Below are 19,690 nucleotides of genomic sequence, written 5' to 3'. Positions count from 1 at the left end.
AGAAGAAAATAGAAGTAAAGTGATAATGTGAATACTTCATGTAACAAATTTTTTCTTAAAATGTCTATCAAATATTTTAGTAAAAATAGTAAAATAGATTACAAAGAATATAGTAGATGTTGAGTTCCTCACTAGTGTAACTCTCTGTCTTTATTACACAAAGTTATCCTGCTGTTAGCATTAAGAAATTCCTAATTGTGCCATAACAGTGTAAAAATTCTCATGGCTTACAAATGCTGAATGATTTAGAATCTTTAGCAATATTTTCACTTTACTGGTGAGTTTAAGATATTAGATACACACATATTTTTTCTCAATCCAGTCTCCTTTCTAGAATGCCATAATATGTCTCTAAAGGAAATATGCATAGCAGAAATAACTATAGAGACCTACTTAGTCAGCTTCTGAGCTACCCAAGGTGAGAAACTTTCTAAGAGATGCTTTGTATTAGTGCTTTAAACTTTTTTTTTAACTACAGCTACAGGTTTTAAAGATTTCTTTGAAACAACTGAAGAGTGAACTTTAATTCATGTTTTTTAAACAAAGGTTATATGAGACTTACAGCAGTCTTACAAAAGAAAACTATCAGCAAGAATTGCACATTACGCTCTGAGTGCAACTGACTTTCAAATTTCTCTACAGGTATTATTTCCCATGAATAGGAACAAAGAGCAAAAACAGTTAAAAAAGCATATTCAAATGTGTGCATAAAAAGGCATGGTAAATGAATACTGTTTAGTTTGCTGACATAATTACTTGAATGTAATTTTTATGAGTCGTAGAAATCTTGGCATTTTCACTGAACCAGATAATTAGACTCTGAATAGAACAGGGTCAGAATAATTAATACATCAAAACTAGATGAACTTTTTCTAATTATTTTTATTTAATCTCTATTATAATTATTGTTATACTCTGCTGAGCATGATTGCCTCATGTTCATAGATTTGAATGCAGTCTTATAGTTGCATCCTGGGACTTTGTGGAATATTAACAAACCGTGGCATGGAGAAATTAGAATGGTGTAGTTTCATGATGGAATTCTAAATTGGAATTTCATATTTTTCTATATAGTTGCACAAAATTTGTTCCATAATCGTAAAAATATGAATTTTAAAACAAAAGTCTACTTTTCTTTCAAGTTATACTTCTCCAAAGTTCAAGAAAAATTGTTTTCACAGTTTTTTTAAAGGCATATCATCAGCTATTCAATCCATGTGAAATTTTCTGAAAGGGGATTACATTAAATTTTTTCATTATTTAAGAGTTTTGAATATTATAAGAAATCTTAATCATTAAAGCAAATGTATCAACAGGCAGTAAAGAGCATTTACCAACTATTTTTAAAGACTGAAATTTGTGTTAGAAAGTAAATGGTCTGACTTTCTGGTGATAGCTACTCCTTTGTGCCAGACTTCTGATATACCCATGAAAATATAGAAAAATATAATAGGAGATGAAAACAAGAATACTGATAATATATTTTTAAATCTGAGGGCTGAAAGATTATATATGCCAGGCCGGTTAACAAATGATTAGAGGATAATCTATGTTTGAATATCTGAAATAAGAATACTCTAATAGAGAGAGGAAGATTTTATCCACCAAAATAGCATCCAATAAAGACTATAATGCAAGGCGCCAATGAGAAAGTTTGGAGTTACTCTTAACTCTTAGTTCTTATTTCAGAGTCAATCAGGACTACATTTCCCTCACCTTATTTCCCACACCTTGTCACCATCTATCTCTACTCTATGGAAGTCCACAACTTTCCCTTGTACAAGACTGAAAATTGATGGGTTTAAAGAGCATTGCATTCTTAAACATAAAGGAGGAGACAGAAATTAGTAGATTACTGCAAAATCCTGAAGAGAATCCATTCTGAGAATTTACAGAATGTTTTAAATTTTCTAGGAACTAATTTATTTCCTAGTATTCAGAATAAAAGACAAGAGACACAGGATAACATTCTGCCTAACTTTTGTGGAACCAAGCTATTTAAATGTTTACTTGATCCTGGAATTTGGCTAGGGAAGATACATATCACTGGAGAGGGCAGATAAAATGATTGTGAGATCCTGGAAACACTAAGATAGAAAGTGATATCCATCAAAGGAATAATGTCCTTTGCAAATATCAACAGTGTTAGATTTTATCTCATTCAAGGAGAAAAAAAAACAACAACAAGATTGACCTTGAGCCAAAGAATGCAGATTTCACTTAAGAAAAAAGTATTTGTCATAAATATGTCAAATAAATGTAAAATGGGAAAAATAGGAGAATAGGGAGAATGTTGAACTGTGAATGTCTCTGGCCAAGAAATAAAAAGAAAATGAGAGAGATATCACAGTGGAAAAATTAAAGTTGGCTTCAGCTGTAATAAAAAACATAATTGACATTGTAGAAAATGAAATCACTAATAAAGATGACCGCTTTCTAAAAATAAAGAAAAACATAATAATAATAATAGATACCATAGAGCAGAGAAAACAAAAATAAAATATTTAAGTAATTGGCATCTATTGGAAATGAATCTAAACAAATATTCATTAAAAGTGAATACTTTCTATTAGCAAAAATAAACAAAACAACAAGAGACATTACCTGAGAATACAACTCAAAAAGGTCCACTAAATCCCACACAAAAACACACAAAAATAAAGTGACTTGGAATAAACTTGGCAACGTTTTTGAATTTCAAGTTTAGAGAAAAAATTCCACAACTATTTGTGCAAAAAGTAACAAAAAAGTCACTCTGGTTTCAGATTCTATTTAACTCAGAGTCAGAATACAATGTAACAATAAGAGCTAAATTTGAGAGAAAAATACTGTGGCCCAAGAATGTTTTGACCAAGCACAACGTAGTTAATGTTCTGGTATAACAGAGTGACTTCCATGCTTAGATCTGCAGGATTCAGAGCACAAACTGCTCATGGATACATTCCTTGAAATTTTTACTTAAGGAGGCACATTAGCAGGGTGAAGATGAATAACACTCAAAAATTAAAGAATAAGGTATTTGAATCTGAAATTACTGTGTTATATATTGATATTAGTTTCAAACATATTTGCTTAACAAAAAAAAGAGATGCTCATATTGAAAGAAATAATATCTGTATATAGACTAATAACATAAGTAATACCTTGAATAACATGAGTAACAGCATGATTCTTATTCCTAGTAGATATAAACTTCACTGTATGATCATGAATATATTATGAACTTTATATGAGCAGATGTAACTTTCATCAAACAATTTTGGGATAATTGGCTTCTTGGAAAATAATTCTTAGATTTGATCCTTATCTTACACTTTACTAGGAATTTTAGGTAAAATAAGGATTAAAATTCATAAAATAAGCATATTTTTAAAAAGATGAAAATATAAATGACAATATTTCTGTTCTTGGAGCAGTCTCAGAGCTTTTAAGCATGAACACAGCAAAATTCCCAAAGTGCAAAGTTAAATATTGAAGTGTTCCTCAGGAAGAAACTTATAAAAGTTTCTCTTACCAAAACCAGTAAGTATCTATGTGGTATACTTTTCATTAATATGACAATGACATGCCAAAAATATATTACCTAATGGCCATGCTTCATCCCTGCTTAAACATGCAGTCATAACAGTGTGATAATAGCATTGAAGAAAAAAATGACACAAACAATTTAACACATAGGAAATGAGATATAACTTCCATTATGACAAGCTTCATATATCCTGGCACCATATTAAGAGACTTACTTTAATAATTTGATTTGGCATTTGCAACAAACCTCTTAGGAAAGTGCTATTCATCTTTTTACTGATGAATAAACAGAAATAAGTTACATGACAACATAATTTTTCAGAGTAGAGGCAGGATTTGAACTCAGGTCTGACTACACAGTCTGAGTGCTTAACCCGTTATATGGGTATTATATCATATGCATGTAAGGAAAAGTTTTTTCTGTGTTGTTCTTGTGTATATCTCCTTGGCTTAGCATAGTGCCTGACTTTTAGTAAGCACTCAATAAGTAATTGTTGCATGCTGAATATATATACACAAGACACTGTATTAGAAACTAGGAAATACAACACTGAAAACAGATGGATATTATACCCTAAGAAAGTTCTTGTTAGGGTTTCATGGTATGATATGGAAATGTGGGATGTGAACTTGCAGAAATAACTATAATATGAGGCAGATTTTCAAAAATGCATCGCAATGTCCCAAAACAAAATGCATCTCAAAGGAAGAGAGACTGTGACCAAAACTAGATTAGTGGATCCCTCATGCTAACTCTGCTTGTGACATGATCTAGGTTTTGAAACCTCCAATACGGCTTTCTTGGATACCTTTTCATACATATATGGCTAATTCAAGCATCCTTGATCACCTTAGGTATGATGACATTATTAAATTTTCTGCCTAATTAAGAAAAATATTAGTCTGGATTAATCTATTTTAATTGTAAAATTAATATACTAGACATGAAGGTTGGTAGGAAAAATAGGGATATATTCACTTAAAATTAAGGTAATTCAAAAGAATTGATGGTTACCCTAAGGTCAACACAAAGGAAACATTGGTACAATCTTGAGCTTGTCATTCTATATAATAGGCTAAATACCAACAATATAGTATTTAGCTACAGCAATATGTTTAACCCTTGCAGACATAAAGTTAGGATGTGATCATATCCGAGGCTTAAATGTTATCTGAAGGTAAACAGTAAGAAATAAATAATTAAAGGAAAACGCCACCCAAAAAGAACAGATTCAACCTACTCTAAAGTTTTAATAGATTAAGCTTTTCATAAAACCAGATTTCATTCTCACTCTATAAACTTTTCTTAATTTCTTCCTTTCTATTGCTTGTTACTATCCCCACTATATTGACAAAATATTGTTTGTGTGTTTAAAATACAGAATCTGAAACTGTCTATCTAAAAGTTGTTAAATAGAGTTATTTCTACTTAGAGTCTATAAATTCGTCTACAAGTTAATAAGTATCTGGAGTTCTTGTTTTTCTCATTATTTTTTTTTGTATTTTAGTATCATTTAATCGATTTATGCCCAAGAACCCAGATTGAAGACAAAATTAGGCACACATCGTGATTTCACACAACACCCGTATTTGCGGCTGTTCTGTTGTCAGTGTTCTGGCAGTTCATTCCATTGTCTCAGTTGCTTGATGTGCTTGCTGGCATTTTAGTATTTTATCAGTGAGTATTAACTTACAAGTGATAGAAGAAAATGGAGTCAAGAACCTGGGTTTTCCACTTGGCAGCTCTTTTCTATCGGCACTCCTGTCTGACTTGTTGACTATTCTTAAAATCATGACAGAATTTCTCTGAACCTTTTAATGACCTTAGTTAAAACCATTTTTATTTATGTCGTTTGGAGACCTATAGAGAAAGTGGACTTTCAGGAAGACTGGCTCGGCACAGAGAATGAGGAAATAGCTGAGAACAAATATTAACCAAGTGAAATAAGTATTAAGAAGGCAGAGAAGAGAGGCAAATTATGGAATCTGTACATTTCAGTGGACTGAAAATTTCCCTTTGGCAATGTCTAGGGAACCATGAAGACTGGGGAAGGAGAAAATAGACTGGAAAATATAAAATCACTACATGAATAGCCATGTGTTAAAGAATTTTCCTAGTATTAAATACTTGAAGAATTTGCTTGGCTTTTATCATTTAATCGCATCAGAATTTGAACTCTTACTTTTATGTATTTAATACTAAAACACATAAGCACCCTGTAAAATTAAAAAATGCAACCTCCTGGAATGTGGAGCTACTTTCCTTTCTGTTCTTAAGGAACTTTTCTCAAATATCGTCCAGTACGATTACCTTACCTTGCTGGCAGCAAGAGCCATTACAACATAAACCAAGCCCAGGATAAGAAGATTTGGTGAAACGGAGCCCGCATTCATTTTTTTTTCAGTAAACAACATATATTTTTGTTTTACAAAATATTTAGTTCCTAAAATTGGTTTCTAATTCAAACGTTTGCTGTATTTTCAACGGTGATTTGGACATATGGTGAAATGGTCATAATTTTGATTTCAGTAGCTTAGGAACCTCTCTAAAACCAAATAAATAGTATATGTAAAGTATCTAGCACCAGGTACCAGAGAGCGTTCAGTGAATGTTAGTATTCTTTCCCTTTTTCCTCTTCAGTAGAAAGTAGAAAAATGAAATATTGATGAACTGTAAATGAAACTTAAAGTTCAGTTGTTTGGAACTAGTTCATAGAATTGTAATGCTTTAAATGAACAATGACTTCCATACTTTTATCAAGTTTGCATAACAAAGATACCAAATTTGAGTGTAATCTAGAGTTAGAAATCTAAGAATTTTAGTATATGGCTAAAATCTATCTTTTTCCCAATAAAAAATTTTTGTTCACCTTTCATTTAATAAAAATTTTCCCCCTTGTCTCTCCTTCACACCTTAGATTATCTATCATCATCATCATCTATCATTTACTTATGCAATCATAAGTTCAAGTTATTGATCTCAAGACTATTTCTGCACAAGAGTGCATATATTCACAATGTACACATTTGGTGAAAAACTATGTACTTACAGATGTGATTGGTTTTGAGAGGCATCTTTCATTTTTATCTCTGAAAACTTTTGTAGGCTAGTGACAGAATCCGACTTTTCATTGCATCATGTTTAAAGATATGAGTCACATCATGAATGTTCATGTCATCCTTGCTCAGGGCCCATGCTAATCTTCTGTATGTGGTTCCAATTTTAGCATATGCAAAGCCAAAGTGAGTACTGCCTTCATTCTTAAAGCCTTTAAGGACGTAAGGAAATCTTTCTGTACTGTCTTGTTTCTGGGGGGAGGTGGAGGTGTGTGTGGACAAGCCACAAACTCCCCATTTAGTCATCACATTTTAATATTTTACTCTTTAAATGACTTATTTTAAATGCAAATGGCATTTATTGTTGTGTATTAATTGGCAGACATACAGGGCAAAGGGAAACACCATCCCATGCAAAATTTAGATACATTTCATATAGCATTATCTCTCCATTTCCAACATCAAGCTATTAAAACATACAGCCCTGCTCTGAGCTAGAAGGTCCCAGAAGTCATACATGTGTGTAAACACATATATGTGTATGTGTGTATGCATGTATATACCCACAAATTCAAATTATCCTTCACTTTTTCTTTGTCTTTTAGAGTCCTACCAATATTCAAAAATTAGGAAGAAATTCCTGCCTACAGTATTTCTAAAACGCTAATATTTGTTTCCATTGGAATCTGGAGAGATTCTTTGTATCTAAGAAGTTTACAAATTACTTCTCAGGTGTAAGGCAAATAGATACTAGTATGTATTTTGTCATGACTCCACTTTCCCTTTCCTATCCCTTAAAATTCTTATGCAAGCCTTTGGCTAAATTTCCTCTTCGTTATTGAAGTTGAAACTTAAGACTCAGAATAAAAAATACAAAAAGTGGGACACTTGGATGTTATTCAAATTTTTGATAGATACATCAATATATACAGTGAAAAAAGAGATTTCTGGTCGCAAAGGGGAATTACTTTAGCTTGAATTATCTGTTTGATAATTTGATTATAATTTAATATTTAAAATATTGCAAATGTATCTTACTTTATGCACACAATGTTTAGTCAATGCAGCTTCAACTTTAAAATAAATGGAAAATTAAGACACATTCCATGTACTTTGACTCTATTCGTTCAGATCTTGTTATGTCATGAAAGAGAAATAAGTTTTAAAAACTAGTGATTTTATATCGTCTGGGTATCTGAGAACAAAGAACAAATTTGTTCAGATTATTTTCAAATGCTACTGAATTGTGCCATGCTTTTATGTGAAAATCTAACAGAAGTGTGAAAAAGAATCTTGTCTTTTCCTGGTTCTTAAGAATTTCTTTCCCCAAATGTGCTTGATTGATTTTGTCATCTCCTATCTGTATATAAGGACTGCTTGTGGGAAGCAAACAAATGACAAATATAGAGAAGCCATCTTTAGTTTTGTTTTTTTGCAGATCCACAAATATATCCTTATAATATATACACAAAATGTATCTCTCCACTTAGTAACAAAATTTATTCATGCAAAATTAGAGGACCTTATTTTAACAGAGATTAATCTTCCTTTTACATCCCTACTCCTACCATTGAATAATATTTTCTTACTCAGCTAGTGCTTCTGTGTTGTTAACAAAAATAAAAATAAAACAACTGTAAATTTGATATTTAAAAAATCTTATTTTTCTGATGCTTGCTACATTTAAACTATACTACAGTATGCGCAAGAATTCCCCATTCTAGTGGGGGGGTTTTGGTTGTAGTTGCTCTTCTGTAATATTTTTAACCATTTCAACTTCCATCAAAGAAGTATAAAAGCAGTTTGAAAAAGCAAGTAAAACCATATATTAAACTCCTTTAGTGTGAATAAATTGTTACTTCCTATAGAGGTCAGCTAATTGTACCATTTAATTATTAAGCTTTGTTTACTAAGACATGCACGGTGGTATAAGACAGGGTTTTTATAAACTAAAATAAGAATAAACAGGAAGGAATAGGTATATCCCCTGAAAAAAAGGGGAATTAAATTTATCTGTATTGATTCATTCCATATATTTATAAAAGAATTTATTCTTCTTTAACTTCACTAATACAATCATCTTAGTCCACTCATCAAAATACTAATCTGAGGGCTTTTCTGTCCGTATAACCCAGAAAACCTATTCAGCATCAAAGACTCATACTCAGGTGAACGCACTTAAGTCCTTCCTTTTCTGAAAAACAAATTAATTCATTGTTACAAGCTATGATAATATTTCACGCCTTTATAATTATTAATCTTTGAATTGATGAAAATTCAGATATTTACATATTTTAACTGTACAAACATTTTTTTCTAAATATTTTATTGGCCTAGCTACACCTAAAAATGTTTTTCAAGGTATTTTCTTTTCTCATCGTCAATTCAAAAACCAATTCACTCTGAAAAATTAAACTGTCATCAGTTAATTTTCCCCACTACAAACAATTATTTGAAACATGTATCCATGTTGGAGTGTGTGTGTGCGGGGGGGGTCATGAGAAGAAGAAGGAATTTAGACCCTAAAATGCTTAAGAAGGTCAGGGATATTTTTGCTACATGGCAGAAAGCAATTAAATAACAAATATATTTGTGAAATTGTGGCCCTCTTCAAGCTTAGCACCATTTAGTAACAGAAGGGAATCTGGTTTCCTATTTGTACTTCCCTCTCACCTCCTTTTTTTCTCTTCCTTTTTTTACCATTTGCAAACTTGGCATTCTATTCAATGTCGCAAAGTTGCTAAAAAATTATTTCAAGTAAGGAGTGTCGTTGGCTGTGTTAGGATGGGGTGGGTCAGAGGCAAGAGATCCAAAAGGAAGGTGAACTGTTGGAGAATCACTCAGTGTATTTTCACTCTTTGAAGTCCTGAGAAACTCAATGCCAACAGCAGTGGCACTAAACAGCATTGAGGGCACAGTGAGGATTTTGGAGACAAAAGCTGTCATTGCCATCCAGTGGCAACAGAGGTTATTGCATGTTGGGCTAAGCCCCATTTGTTTTGCCTGGGAACTAAATGAAGATTGACAACCTGTCCTGCCTGTTAAGTAGAAAATAAAATACAATGACTCTGTTTGTTTCCCTTATCGTCTACTTTAACAATTCAAGATATAAGATAAGCAAACATGAGTAGTTTTGAAATGATTTTTCATTTTAGTTTGAGTTTTACTATTTTGTCTCTAGGTTTGAGGGAGGGTGTGTAGGATGAACAAGTTTTTAGGCAAGTAAACGTTTACTAATGTTTTTGAATTAATATTTAAAGTACTTAAAGTGGACTCCAAATGAACACCTCTTTATAACATCAGGTGATGGCCACTGGTTAAAAAATTCAATGTTTTTTTCCCATTCTTTTTCCAAAGTGTTACTAACAGAAAGATGTATTGACACTGATTCACAGTAAGGTTACATTATACTGATGAAAGCTATCCAGATTAAAGTCGGGGGGGGGGGTGGTGTGCAGTTCCCATGCATGTGTTTAATAAACATACAAACTCAGAAAGAAGATTCAGGCAGAGATTCTTCTCCTCTTCACCTCAGTGTAACATGGCACATTATTTTTCTGTCGTTTGGCTGACCTCAGTATTTATTTCGTATACATAGGAAACCCTTTTTCAATGTTCTGGGTAAATTTCAATGGAAGTCCCATCCATTGGCACATCCTCTTGTCATTCTGGCTCTTTAGCTTTGTTGGCTCTTTAGTTTTGAGTTCATTAACAATTTAAATTGCCCTATTTTCCAGCAATTTTCATAAAAATATAATAGCATTTTATTTTTCCTTAAAACTTCATGTTTTCCAGTGCCTTCAAAGAGCTGAAGTGTCCAGATAGCCCGTATCAGTTAATCTGCGTTTCCAATAAATTTCAATAGGGTTGTCCTAGAAAAATGGTACAAGTTCAGGGTTGCTTTTTGTTCTTTACTCCTCTCTTTACCTAACTATTGTGTATGATTAATTCCTATTTTTTTATCTTACACACCCTGTAGATGTTTTGTACGCATTGATTTTCAATGTTGCATTGCTATGTGTTTTTAGCAAGCTATAAAGAGAAATAAGATCTTACAAGAAAAGAAGGCTATAAAGAGACAAGAGATCTTATAAGAAAGGTTGTGCTCTGCATTTTTTCTGTGAGTGGAGTTATTTTACCTAAGAGAGAGAATGACTTTATTGTGTGGACCACATATTTATATTATTCTGTGTGAATACAGATTTACAGGGCATTAAAGGTAATCCACAAAGCTGAAATAAAAATTGAGTTAATCTGAGATTTGTTTCCTCCATGTTTCTGCTAATCAGGTTAGAGGGGTCCTCTGGCACATAAATAACTTTTTATTTACTTTGGACTCAGTGGTGTCAGCCATTTCAACAAACCATGATCTGCCAGCAACCTTCAAAACTAAAAAAACCAGAAAAAGCATATATGAAAGGTATGTATATATTAACACTTTGACTCACAATGACTCCATTATTTTAAAAGAACTTTTATAAAGCAAAATCAAACAAATAACTGAATGGAACATCTTCATGTATATTCATCAGTTAAAACAGTTTGAACATTTTCCTTTAAAAAGAATATGTTGGTATTTGTTACCTCCCTGTTTTTCTGTTATACATTTGCTTAATAGGTAAGCAAATGATTTATTTAGAAAAGTTGGAATCCAGCTAAATTACAACAACAAAAATCTGTATACAATTAAGTAGTCTCAGAAGCGCTATCCAATGCATACTTTTTTCTTGCTTGGACTATGTATTTATCTCCTGCTTTTTAAACCTTAAGCCTGCATACTGAGCTGTATTTGTGTAACAATCTATTTAGTCAGTTTAATTCATCATTTTATTACCAATCATATTAAAAAGGCATGTATACCATTCCTATTTCTGTTCAGGTCTCAGTTGCTGTTTTCGGAATATTTGAGATTATAAAGTAGAATATTAGCGATCCAGCATCTCATTAACAGTTTAGGAGTTTGTGATGGCTTTGTAATTGGCAGATGTGAGAGGCAGTGACAACAGGAAGTAAGAAAAATAGAAGGAGTTGTTAGGACAGAGAGCAAGGCAGTGGATGAAAATTGCCCTCTGCCAGGAATTATCTTCATGTATTCTGTGCTAACTTTGGGTGGAATTTTACAGTGACAGTTGACTTAAATTTTAGATGTTGACATAGCCATTTTCATACTTTTACAAGTGAAAACTGTCTTAAGGCTTGGTACCTTGACAGTCTGAGCTTAGGAGATAGTCTCACGCTCTATTTTTAAAAACAATCTACTTAAATGTGGACTCTTCATTCACTCCACAAACACGTGTTGAGAAGTTACTGATGACAAGGTAATGTGGTGTACAAAACTAAGTCAACTCAACAATAATACTCCAAAGATATTGGCATTTATAGTTAGCTGTAGACATCTCTTTCAAGATTCTTACTCTGTATTTTCACTCGGCAGCTTCCTAGCATTCCATACTCAGATCTTATTCTTCACATGTCCATGTTTCTTATTGACTCCAACAAGTAAAGAAAAATATATGCAACAGAAATAATTGAAAAGATAGTTCAGTATCTATTACAGGCAAAACCAAATTCTTAAGAAAAAACAATGCCACATTTAAAAGAAATGAATACTTAGGCAATACATATGACATGTAAAAATTTAGAAAGAAAAATTTGATGCTGGAAAAACAAGTTATAAATATGCTAAAATTCCCACCTATTGACTCCAAATACAACTATCTCCATTGTCAAAATTCATTTAATTTAACCCTCTATCTATATACAGCTCTGATTAAAGTTAGCAAGATTTACCTGAATTTACATAATGTTCTGTGAAAGAAAATTTGGTCTAAATAGAAACTGCTAAAGGGAAACTTTAAGAACCTCAAGACAGTAGATCCAAAATATAGAAAATAAGAATATAAGTAAATATTCATTGTGCAAAAAGACATATGAAAACAGGATCATTGAAAATAAAACATTTTGTCACCCTCTGCTTTTTAGCAGCTATTGCAGCATACTTTTAAGATTTCCAAAGTTGCATTTTGATGATAATTTTAGAAATATACAAAATTGAACTGAAGTAAAAAATGTTTTGACAGTTACAAAAACATGCAAAATGAAGATTGCTGATAGAACCAAAATAGATTGTTTCTAGTTAAAATATATATATTTGAAATCATTATAAAATAATCATTAAAAACTATAAATAGTGATTTTCCTAAATTTTATTGAATGTGTCCACAAAATAAAGAAGAATAATGATAACTAGATAGAAGAAAATACGTTTCCTAAAGTATAGACCTGACTTCAAGAACTTGACATACCTGTTCTCATTATCTTAAGCCAAATGCTAGTTTGGAAAAAGAAATTAATATCATAATATTTCTTGGCATTACATTCCAATAGAAAGCTTAGTTAGCAAGCTTCTATCTTATATCTAACTTAATTTCCAGAGTTACAGCCTCTGAAGATTCCATCTGGGCTAGGGATTCAGAACAGCTAATAAGCCTATCAAAAACAATATGTCACTATTAAGTCATGCAGAAAACAGTGTAATTTCCTATCAAAATGAAACAATTTTCTCATATGTAATGTGAATATTTTTGTCCTAAAAGCGTAAAGGGTAAAGTGTAGGAGAAGAGACACAAGTTTTGGAGGAACTCTAAAGGCTTGTTTTTTTATCTGATGTTGATAAAGTATGAAAAATATCAAAGCATAACAGGGATTGTGTTTTTTTAAACACCCACACTAATTCTATTCCCACAACTTCTCAATCTTTCAGACATGCAAAGTTTTGATACACAAATAGTTCATTGCTGGCTTGTTTGATTTGTATCATGCTTAGTCCTGCTAAATCCTCAGGATACCTGAGTATTAATACCAATAATGGACCTCAAAAATGACAGAGGAGGGTGCCACGAATGCCCCCATTTCCCTCCATGGTCTCTTACATTTCACAGAGGAAATGATTAAACTCTTTTGACTACCTGAATATGACTGGCTTCCTTAATTGTATCAGACAAGATCCACTCAGGAAACAGAATCTATCAAAGAAGTTCAAGAAGGGATGTGTAAAATACAAATTTATTAACTCTAAAGAAGATTGGTGTAACTGAGATTTGGATACTAAGAAGTAAGGGTAACTCTAAAGAATATAAGAATAGCAGATTCTGCCCCTAAGGCTGAAATACAGCATCCAAAGAAGAAACAAATCTGGAAGAGGACCCTGCCCCCAGGACTGAGATCCAGACCTCACTGGAGGGGGCTGGATGTGGCCCATTGGATGGAGGAAAAGTTCACTGAGGGTCCATGCCACGAGGAATCACTGGGAATCTGCCCTCTGAGGTGCCAGGGGGAAACCATCCATGGAGCGTTGGCCACATGAAACTCATTTGGAATCTGCTAGTGGGAAAGGTACACTGGGAAACCTCCCTCTGGCTGTCAGGGAAGACTTCCCTCAAGGGGAATGCCATGCACTACTGGCTGCCACACACTGCAGGAGCCTGCTGAGAGAAAACACACACTGGAGCAGAAGGAAGAGCCCCTTCGTCCTCCAGGTTCCCTCCAGTGCTCTCGCTGAGAAAGCTTCACATCATGCCAGCTGGCAGAGAAGAAATGATTAGGAAGCACCAGCGGGACAATGAGGGTTTATTTGGTACTGAAAGGTAATACATTGGTCAATTAAGTGATCTTACTTAATTTTTGAAATAGCATCATTATCAACATCCTACACCAGAGTGGTATATTTGTTGCAATTGATGACCTACATTGTTACTTTGTTGTCACTCAAAGTCCACAGTTTACCTTAGGGTTCGCTCTTGGTGTAGTCTATTCTATGGGTTTGGACAAAGGACAATGACATGACATGATAATGGGAAATGCATATGTGAGTGCAGGGAGTATATGGGAAATCTCTGTACATTCCACTCAATTTTGCTATGAATCTAGAAGTGTGCTAAAAAAGTAAAGTCTATTAATTAAAAACACTCACCCACAGACACAGTTTTAAAAAACAGTGTCATCGGTGGACTTTTTTCTCAATCTACAATTGTGGTACCACCACATTACAAATTTCAAACTGCAATGTGTGTTCATTTGAAAAGTGGTACTTGTTTTTTTCATCATGAATACTGTACATGGCAGAAAAGCTAAATTATACAGTCATTTCTTATATAATAATAGAACCCCTTCAGGGTACAAGTTTATTCAGTTAAAGATGACATTTCCCAGACTCCTTTGCAGCTAGATAGGGCCTTGTGACTAAGTTCTGGCCAATATGATCTGGGAGGAAGTGGGATGTACAACTTCCACATTATAAACTTTCAGGAAGTGGAATGGCAATTCCTTCCCTTTTTCTCCTTCTTTCTGGCTGGCAAGTAGACCTGGTAATGAACCATCATGGACAATGCAAGTGAAAATAATTCCCTAAAAATGGTGGAAAAACAAGAGAGAAGGAGCCTGGACTTGTAAGGATTTTTGTAGAACAGAGATGCCACATCAGCTCAACTTGTATGTGAGAGAAAAATATTTTATTAAAGCTGCTATTATTTTGGGTCTTTTCCATAATATTTAGTGTTTCCTGTCTCATGACCCTACCATTGTTGACTAGAAAGTTAGCATATTTGTAAATATAAAGCAGCACAGACATATTAATCAAAAAACTTTCTCCTGGAAAACTACCATACAAATGCAAAAAGCACCAATATTTTCAAGAAATGTGAAAAACAATGGTTTCCGTCATGATTTAGAAGCTGTTTTATTCATAATAGATTTATTTTTCTGAAAAATTATTTTTCAGGGCTTGAAATATACTAATAATAATTAGTCATGTTTTATTAAAGAGGTTCATTATATTGTCACTTTTAGATACCGCCTCACTGATTCTGATCTTTGTAGAAAAGACTTGGAAAATTGTGGCTTTGTTATTAATAGGACACTTTTGTCCAAAACTTAATGTCTCAATCAGTAAAAATTCATTGGGCATATATGGAAAAGAGGAAGTTTTAAAAGTTTATTTTTTTAAAAAAAGAAGTCATTGAAAACTAACTATTCCTGAGATTGTATTATAGGTTCTACTGCATAGTGATCTATCAGGTTAAAAGACATTTATTTATTTTCTTATTTAGAGTAAATTATTATCTGAATCTTAGAGATAGGAAAGTAATGATTACACATGGTCAAATGAAACTCTATTTTGCTGTCTATTTTCCCAAATTTGATGCAGAATTACCTACTTTTAGGTAATTGGTGCAGGATTAATTTAGGGTGATGGACCATGAAACTTATTTAGTAACTATTCTGCTTCTTAAATTATTTTTGTGGTACATCTTCAGTATAGTAAGAACTTACTAATTAAACATAATGTGGGGTAGGAAAAATTACAATGATTAAACTTTTTAAACTTTATTACTTTTAAGTATATTCTATATTACCAAGCAAAATATTAATTTAAATTTAGGTTACAGAAAATGCTGATTCAAAATAGATCTACATCAATTAATAAAATGCTACCGACACAAAAGCCCTTTTCCATAGGAGACTTCATTGTTCAAAACATAAATTGAAAGCGTGTTAAAATAATTTTTAATTAAAAGCACATATTTTCTAGTCAGGTAGGCTTTAGCCAACTGAACGTTGAAAAATCAGGCAACCTCTCTGGGCTGTGGTTTCATCATGAAAATTTGGGTAATATCATTTATTCTGTAAACATCTGAACATTAATAGAAATAACATCTTAACCCTATCACATTCCTGACATGTAATAAGTGCATAAAAAATCATAGCTTTATTTTACCACCATCTCATTCTCCTTGGATTCAGAATGCTCAGATTCGATGCTTTGGTGCCCTTCCTTTTAAATGATAACTATCTTTTTCTAATATATACTTATCATCTTTGAATTATTGCAGAATCCAAATTAGCAGGATTGGAATTAATTTTTTGTAAGTCATATATTTTATAATTAATACTCTTCCAAATAAAATATGGGTTTGATATTCACTCTGCATCAAATTTTAAAATTTCGAGGATGAATAAAGGATGGTTCAGTTGTTGAGCATGATGACTTTCTTTTCAAGTTCAGATGGATTATCGATGCCCTTCTAAGACCTCAGTCAGTAAAAAGTCGCGAAGAATTATGTAAGAACAGAAAAAATTTAATATACATTGTTGTGAACAATAACTCTACATGGTAAAACTCCTTCAGCATAATTTGTAGCTTAAATGTAAAGTGTATTCATGCACTTTTATTCTGCGAAAGAAAGTAATTTAAATATTTATAAAATGCGATTTACATGAAAATACCATCCTACTTTTCATTTACCGTGCTGTTCTTGTGTCACTCAAAGTTGCCTTCTTTAAATATACATTTGGAAACAAATTATATTATGACCCAAAATACAAAAAGTAAATACAATGTGGAATGGGGGAGCTGAGAGGAGGAATAGTGACTGGAGGCACAGTGAAAAGAAACTAGCTTGTTGAATTTTCACACACTGAACTACTGAGCAGGCTTATTTAAATCTATTTTCCTTTATGAATTATACATGGCTATCATCACTGAGTTACACTCCCAGGCTAAAAAACATTTTAAACGACAACTTACTGATAAGCTGTCAAATGGGAAAAATCCACTCACTTCTTCAAATCTGTAGTTGATTTTTTATTAATATTTTTAAATGATTTTCTGGCGACGCATTTGGGTTACCTTTGACTTTCCAGGAAGAAATATGTGAGAATGCTTGATCCCACTTTTCACCCTCAATGTATAACAAACCTGCGTATGTGGTTGCAAAAACAATAAAAAAAAAGAATTTGGGGTCTCTTTTCAGAGTACACGCTAGCTTTTCTCTTCTCACGTGCCTGGGCCAGCAGGTAAGATTATGCAGGTGTTTGCCTGCAGGAGGATCCTGCTAATTAGGGAACTAACAAGACAGTGGAAACCAATCTGCAGGTATTTTCAGGTAAAACTGTTGAAGCAACAAGACTATGGAATGATTTACAGTTTCAATAACTGAAAAGTTTTCATCTTTTGGTTAAACTTATAGCGCTCGATTTGTGTTACAGACGGGATGTGGACATCACAAGGCAGCAGTGGTCTCATAGAAATGTCTCTGGTTAAAAATACTAAGAATAATATCAAAAATTAGAATTATAATAACAAAGAGAAATAGTCAACCTAAAAGTTAACTTTCATTCAGAAAAGTCTTTGGGGCATGGCCCTTGTTTCTAGTGGATGAGCCGGTATTTTTCCAGAAGAGGAAGAATGACAGTTAAGCTTCACGTCTTGTCCACCTGTGGCTCCATCTTCTAATGATACAAATTCCTAGAAGTGCAGTCTCATTCATCACATAAATTATTTGTTTACAAAGCACGCCAGATATTTTCTGTACTGGGCTAGAGAGACATCATTTCTGCCATAAAGGGCTCCATCACGTGGTCCAGGAGTGCCACCCTTGGAAACGTCAGTTCTTGTTTTCTTGCTCTGTCTAATGGACCATCATACAGGCAATTTCCTGGTTTGTCAGCTAGACAACAAGCTATAGCCATAATTCTAAATGAAAGGTATTTTGAGTCAAATTTTTATAATTTTGGGCCAGCAGTAGCATAGAACAGTACATCTGTACTGCATCCTACTCAATAGGTCATCTCCCCACCTTTTTGTAAAAAAGAAACATGAATGACAGAAATTTTGGAATTTCAAGTTCATCGAAATGGCTATGGAAGACGGTTAATTGTGATAATTAAATATAATCAAATAGTAGAACACTAGAAATGTAAGTTTACAAACCAAATGATTTAAGGACAAATATGTATGGATCAAAGCACTCAGTATCATTGTGGTATATATGTACACATATGTTTATATGTGTATTGAGATATATATCCACATGTGTATACACACACACACATACACACACACTCACACCCTTCAGGAATGTTTTTAAAAGGAGCTGGTACTCAAATGGTTAAAACTAATGAGAACTTTTTCAGTCGTATTCTTCAACACGTAGATAAAGAAATTGGTATCAATGTTACCTTTGTTCATCAGAATGCATTTAATTTAGTCATCCATTTTATTTCATATAAAATTCTGTGGTAAAACAAGTAGGCTCATTCAGTGAGAAATCAGCTTTTGGTTTTTAAATTATGACTGAAAGTCTGTCACTTTATATTCAAGAAAGAAATTCATACCTTACATACAAAATAGAAAAGTGTGAGATGCGATAATAATGGATGGACTAAAATCTACATGTCCTATGTTTTGAAATCAGCTTTTTATTTAGACATACTGAATGCTACATTAGCTAATACAAATAACATCTCATAAGATGATAATCAAAAAGATGTGGCCTCTGTAATAGGTATCATTATTCCTTCTGGAGGTTCTTAATGGGTTAATAAAATTTTTAATGTCTAATTTTCAAACAGATGCAATGAATTGATTGAAGAACTGGAATTTTCTATGGCCCATTTGCACCAACCTCCATTGTTGAGGTACACAGAAATAACAATCCTAGTTATCATTGGCCTATCTAATCTAGTACCAATGAATCAAAATGCTTCTGGATCTCAATCCCACACAAGTCGATTGCATGCCCAGAGATATAATTTAGGAAATGTCCTTGACTAACCTACATCTGAGTTCATGAAGTCTTCATACATCTATGAATAGCATTTTGATTAAAGTTGCTAGGATTTCATAAAGAAGTGTATAGATTAAAAACAAATAAGTTTTCATAAAGTTTTGAAAGTAACAGACCATTTGAAACATCTATTTATAAATATTTCTACTTATGGTCATTCAAAAAATTACAATAAATTACCAAGAGTAAGCCATTTCAATCTTGTTTTATAGCCGTTGGCTTTCTGTTCTCTTCTTGAGTGTTTGTAAAGAGGAACAATGATCACAAGTGAGAAATGAGGTGAGAAATGTGTTTGGGTAGACTGCTACCATGAGACTGCGGCAGGAATTAACTCGCAAACTCTAAAGTTTGATGACATTAGAGTTCTGTGTGTTGAGAAATCCAACCACCTTGGGTTTCATATCCCTAATTTGTGTATTTAAAATTAGTAATAATATGTAGGGGCAAATGCCTTGTCTCGTTAGCATGATAGCATAGCA

At 32.9% G+C, this 19,690-nt stretch overlaps 1 non-coding gene across 1 annotated transcript; it reads right to left on the bottom strand.

Moving 5' to 3' along the window:
* Positions 1-6,672: 6,672 nt before the first annotated feature.
* Positions 6,673-6,782, bottom strand: LOC123282165 (U6 spliceosomal RNA). The gene has a single exon (XR_006522173.1). It is a non-coding gene; the product is annotated as a U6 spliceosomal RNA (small nuclear RNA).
* Positions 6,783-19,690: the final 12,908 nt, after the last annotated feature.

The sequence above is a fragment of the Equus asinus genome, chromosome 29, assembly GCF_041296235.1.
Source record: "Equus asinus isolate D_3611 breed Donkey chromosome 29, EquAss-T2T_v2, whole genome shotgun sequence".
Taxonomy (NCBI): domain Eukaryota; kingdom Metazoa; phylum Chordata; class Mammalia; order Perissodactyla; family Equidae; genus Equus; species Equus asinus.
Note: the sequence above shows the minus strand (reverse complement) of the source record. Positions and strands in the feature narration are given on the sequence as shown.